We start from the raw sequence: 6,545 nt of genomic DNA on the forward strand, positions 1-6,545 counted from the left end.
TTATTGGTCAATTGATTGTGACTTCCTATATTTCATCTCAACAACCTTAAAATGAAAGAGAAAATGCAAGATTTGGCTCTACTGTCATTGGAGCATGTTTACCAATTACTGAAGGTAGACAGACCTAAATTAATTGTTTAAATAAGCAGTCAATTACAGGGTTATTGGACACCAATGATAATGTCATAGTAATACCTCTTATGGTTTGGCCTTATGTATGGCCTCTTCAAAAGGTCATCCCAGTCTGGGGCAAAGGAGGCAAAAATGAGCGAGCGTCCAAAAGCTCCTCGTGGCTACCATGCTCTGCCCCTTCCAATCCACAACAAATCATTGCTCATGTTTAGCCATATGAGGAAACTATTGCAAGGTTTACAAGATTTAAAACAAAAACAAAGAAGGAAAAAAAACTCTCCAAAAAGAATACAAACTGCACCACCATGCTTTAAGAGAATAATCTTATAAAAGAAAAAATGGTTATAGCAGTTTTCCTTATTTCTTACCTTCTGCTGGATCTCTAGCTCTCCTAGCCTTATATTTAAAATGTAAATTATAGGGCCTACAAGATTTACTAGGCTTATGAAAAACTAGTTAAGGAAAAAGAAGAAAAAGTGCCCCTTTAAAATCCAAACTGCTTAACTGGCTATCTTATCTGTTTTCAGCTGGCTTTCTTAACCAGTTCCTCCATAATGTTACAGCACAGAAAGACAAAAATGAAAAGATTCCAAATGTATAAGCTTTCTTTAAATTTTTTAAAAAGAATTTCACAGGCTTCCAACTGACTCTTATCTAAGCTAAAAGTACACTCTGACCAGATGAAAAAGTTACAACCATGTAAGTTTTTAAATATTCTACATAAGTTAATGTATTTTTCTGATCAGTTTTGTTTTATCTAACTATAAAGGTTTTTACATTCTGTCTTTGTCCAAAGGCCAATTTCTCTTGAGTTAACTCTAAAATATGTTCAAAAATTTCTTTTATAAATCCTTAGGAAGACATAAGCATGATAATATTGGGAATAAATTCGATAACCATCAAGGACCAATAGCCACCTCCTATCTGAAACCTTTAATTTCATTGTTCATCATGGCTGTTGGATTTCGAACCTGGCGTTTCCAATTACACAGCCCTGTCATATCTATATATTATATACTTGGTATTAAATTGGCATTTAAACAAATGGGCACTCATCAATTAAAATATAAATAAGTAAAGTATATGGACCCAAATAATTCAATTAAAGTCAAGTAATTAAATAAATATATAGATGTCTTTAAAATTCTAACAAATTTTTCTAGGTGGCCAACCAATAAAAATCTTAATTTCTAAAAAAGATATAAAATGTAATATAATATCTATTGCTTCTAAGATTTTTATTCAACAATAAAGAAATGATTAATGCTATTAATTACACTTTTCTGATATTTTAGTTTTTACAATTAGAATAAATAAATTTAACATAAGTAGGATTAATCTTCATAAATATGGTTTATTAGATAAATTAAAAATTACAGCTGATGCCCAACTACTCTCTCCTTTTTTTTTCCAGTTGATAAAGAATCAATAAGACCTAATCTCTAACCCTTTATCTGACTCCTTCTCTAAAACAAGCTCTATAAAACATTAACAAAAAATTTCTCAACAGTAATTGTGGATTGACTTCCTGTATCTAATATGCTATTATCATTGGTATTTTTTGCTGAAAAACCTATGCTTTTACAGCAGTAATTACTATTTATAATCAAGGATTTAATATATTAAAATCATTATATTCTCCTCATTTTTCAGGCTGTAATATTTTGCCTTTTGCTGATCAGTATGCTCAATTAATTGCTGATGGTCTTATTAAAATTTTATCCTTCACAGGCACAGACATTCATGTTTTATACTTGTGGAAAAATGTCACATCTCCAATACTTAACAGTTCTCCTTCTACTATCAAGCTGTATTAACATGTTTTTTTTTTTCTTTAGCATCAATTGCTTTCCACAACTTCTTGATGGCCAATTCTCTTTGTTATGTCAGGTTACACATCCCCCTCTTCCTTGATGTCTACCATTCCTCTTGTAGATGGGTTAACAATGTATACAGATGAAGGTAAACAAAGAGGGAAAATATCTGTTTTTATTACTGGTAAATGGACTGACTATCATACCCTGCCTCAAATTTCTCCATAGAAAGCTGAATTAACCAGCATTAACCTGGCACTGAGATTATTTCCTCCTACTTTAAACATTATTACAGATTTTCAACATGTAACTAAACTTGTTCCTCATATTTCTATAGCTTCGTTATCCCCTCATTTGGATTCCAATGTACTCTCTCCTTTTTTAACCCTTCAAACTCTGTAATAGCATCCTACAACCCCTCTTTCCCTTGTTCATATATGCAGCTCATATCCTCTGATGAAGGATAACATGATACAGACAAAGCTCTGAGATCCCTTTATTCTTTATTTTCAGATGCTGTAGAATCTCATGGATTTTCTCATTAAAACACTCACTCAGTAATGAACATGTTTTCCATTTCTTCTCAACAGGCTCATGTCATTGTCAATAACTCTGCTCACTGTACACCCTTCCAGGCTCCTATGTGGGAATCTATCAGTCACGAGGCCTATATTCTAATGCACTTTGACAAATGGATGTCATTCATTTCCCTCCTTTTCATCCTTACTCCTTTCTTCATGTTTCCATTGACACTCATTCTGCGTTTGTCTGGGATAATGTCCAAAGGTCTAAAAAGTATCTTCTTGCATTTCTCCTTTATTACTCTGCTTTGCCACTATGGGAAAGCCTGCTCATTTAAAAACGGATAAGGTCCTATCACATACATCTCATGCTTTTGCACAATTTTGTACTCATTAAAATATAATTTTGACCCATGAAATTCCTCATAATACTAACAGACAAGCCTTGGTTAATCAAGCATGTTGTCCCCTGAAGACAGAAACAAAAAAAGGGGACCTAACACTCTCATGTTAACAATGCCTTAAATACTGCTTTATTTACAATTAGTGCACTCAATATGCAACAAAAAAATTATGCTCACAGTTGGTCATCTGCCTTGGGTAGATGTTTCATCCCCAAACAACCATTGCCAATAATTTATGTAAAATATAGGGTTCCACCAGACCCAATATGGCAAGACCCTGTGCCTCTGATCACATGGGAGAAAAGAATCTGCTTATACCAACAGGTCCTGTTAGGTCTCATGCATTGAGCTGGAATTCAGTCAATTATGAATGGGCACCAGGGACTACATAACCCAATCCCTAAGTTTAGTTTGGCCCTTGATGAGGACTATTCTGCCAAATAAAAAGATGATCACTTTCCTTAAAAGAGAAAGAACACTACAAAAGGGTCCCAAGATACTTGATCACCTGTGACTTGGGGAGGTATAAAATCATTAACAGCCTCAGCTCAACAGCTGGTTGCTCAAAAGGGGTTAAAATACACTCTGGAAAATTTATTTACAGCTTTGTTTGCTAAACAAAAATCTGTAAATGTTTTGATTCTTATGATAATGTTATTCTGCTGCTGTACCCCAACTATGGGAAATCCAGAAGGACCAGACCCCTTCTTCATAGGTGGATGTTCCAATACTGGGTTGTTATGTTGTGTTTGGTGTTGTCAATGCCTACCCTATTTTTTTTCTTTTTTGCCTCTGCCAATATTAGACAAAACAAATGTCATCCAAAACACCATATAAAACAAAATGGGGAGATGTAAGCTTTCTGGCTGTGGAAATGTACAACACAGTGAATTTCCTCTGGTGAGCAAAACTCTCAAGGAATAACAGGCATTTTGTTTTCCACAGTTGGAATGTTCTGCAGTTTCTCCCAGGGGACTAGTAAGATAACTAATACATGTGCAACGCCTAGCTGCTATGGTAATGCCCTCCATGAGGAGGCTCTGTGCTAAAGTCATATCAGTCTCGACCTTGATCTCAGACACTCATCTCCTGGGATTAAAGAAACTCTCTTGTTAGACCACCACAATGTCTCACTGCACCTGAGCCTGTCAATGCAATAGTAACTTTATACAGTGGACTTTCTTGAGAGCTACACATGGCAATTTAGTATGCAACCCAGGAATAAGCTGCATGATGTTGCTAACTCTGTAACCTGCCTGGTGACACATAATGAACAGCATGTACTACTGATGCCAGTGACCTGTGTGACCTGCTGATATCAATAAGACTGGCAGGTGAGTGAGCAGCTTTGCTTTGCCTCTGCACTTTGCTTTTGTCTCCTTTTGCTTTCTTTGCATCCTCCACACAGATACCTCTCCTCCTCATGAACCTGCAGTGAGTCAAATACACAGGTACCTCTCCTCCTCATGTTCCCTCTCAATGAGTCCACCACACAGGTACATGTCCTCCTCATGCCTCTTGGGTGAGTCCACCACACAGGACCATCACCCTCTCATCCTCCAGTTCCTGTGCCCTCCTGTGGTTAGTCAACCACACAAGTGCTTAGGTTCTAACTATGAATTTGGGCTTTATGTCCTGATCCTCCCCAGGGGATTCACCCAGCACTCCCAGGCCCCCCATGGATTCACAACACGGTTACTCTAAGTGTGGCCCTGAAGTTTCCCTTTATTTCTTCATCTTTCTTGAAGCATTGTACACAGATAACAATTATGTATATTTATGTGTGCATGGAGATGGTTTGATATGCATCTAGTCTGTGACATAATTAGCTACAGGAAGCTAAACATCTTGGCCCTTACAGATTCACTGTCTATGTAGGGGCATAAACCTGAGGTCTCTTTCCTAGTATCAAGTGCACTCATGGTATAACTTACACTTCATCCCCCAAATTACTCATTACTGGAAGTTTGTTCCCTTTTACCAATGTCCTCCCCTCACTACACACACCACCCCTGCAGCTCCAGGAACCACTGTCCAGTTCTTTGCATGAATTTGAACTTTATACATTGCACATATCAGTGAGGCCATGCATGGTGTTTCTTGCACTCTCTGGCATTATTTAATTTAGTATGTCCCCTGGTTCTTCCATGTTGTTGTAAATGATAGAATTTCCTTCTTCTTGAAGGCTGAATAATATTCCAGTGTGGTGTGTGTGATGTTATCTTTAATCATCTATCCATCACTGAACATTGGGTCGTTCCCATACCTAGGCTATTGTGAACAATACTGCAATGCAAACCGGGGTGCAGATGTCTCTTTAAGGTCCTGATTTCATTTTCTTGGATAAGTACTCAGAAGAGGAATCACTGGTCACATGGTATCTCTATTTTTGAGGAGTATGTATGAAGTCTATAGTGGCTGTGAGGCTAAGTCCTTGTCCTAGAGAAGGAGATGCATGGCCCAGGGGGGCTGGAGCACAGCTCACAGCTGCACAGAGTCAGGCCATGCCAGTTTGGACCTGAGGCATGGCCAGCCTGGGCCCAGGTGAGCCAGGACATGTGATCAGTTCTACCATGGTGGTCCAGCCCAAGCCTGTGTGGATGCCTGCTCTACTTGGTGCCATAGCCAACCCCAAGCATCCACGATTCAATGACCTCAACCTTCCATCTCTCTGTGAGCTGTGGCAAAATGAAAGTGGGCAGGCCTGAATGGAAGTTCTGAGCAAGGGCTAACCACTAGCCTTGGTGCTTATCCAAACCCCAATTAGCCTAGTTTTGGACCAATGGTCTTGACTCAAGTGCTACCCAACCCTCAGGACTCGAGCACTCCAAAGGCAGCTTTGCTGGGGGGTGGGGTTCAGTTTCTATTCTTTACACTTGATTAAAGCCTGTTCTTTTTACTTTTTTTGGGGGGGGGTACTGGGGATGGAACCCAGGGGTGCTTAATACTGAGCCACACCCCCAGAACTTTTTATTTCATATTTTGAGACAAGGCTCCCAGACAGGTCCGGAACTTACCATGCCCCTGCCTCAGCCTCCCAAGTTGCTGGAATTACAGACAGGGCCACAGCGCTGGCCAAGGGCTGGATCTTGATCCAGAACAGCCTTCCATCAGCGCCACCTGCCATTCTGCGCTGGCCTTGGTGCTGGAGAACCCTCCCTCTGCTCCCCTGCTCTTCACCTCGGGGTCAGCCATGCACTCCTCACCCAAGGGCGCCTAGTCCGCACGTTCGCTCTCCCCATCCCTATGAATCACAGCCCACCGGCTTCTGCTCCCATAGTACCAAAACGCCTCCAGCTACAGCTATGCCTGTGGCCAGAGACTGGCCAATGGACCCACAGACGGCCTCGTGGACCCTGCTGATTGTGAGGTGCTGGACTCATTGATTTAACTGGAGTTGTGAGGCGACTTAACACAGGAAATATCTGGGTTAAGGCAAGGATCAGTTGAGGGCTAGCTCTTCCTCTCTTTTTCATTGATCTAGTAGGGAATTTTTATTTGTTCTTGGGGCTGACTGTAGTACAGTAATTACAAAGGGCCCAAGGGTCAGGGTGTCTTGTACTTCAAATACAGTTTGACTAGATCTTACTGTTCCTTTGTTCATCACAGTTATGGTGCTGTGCTAAGGTCACAGATTATGATCAGAATCAGTGCTCTTTCCTTTTTTTTTTCTT

Source organism: Urocitellus parryii, chromosome 2 (assembly GCF_045843805.1).
Source record: "Urocitellus parryii isolate mUroPar1 chromosome 2, mUroPar1.hap1, whole genome shotgun sequence".
Lineage (NCBI taxonomy): Eukaryota > Metazoa > Chordata > Mammalia > Rodentia > Sciuridae > Urocitellus > Urocitellus parryii.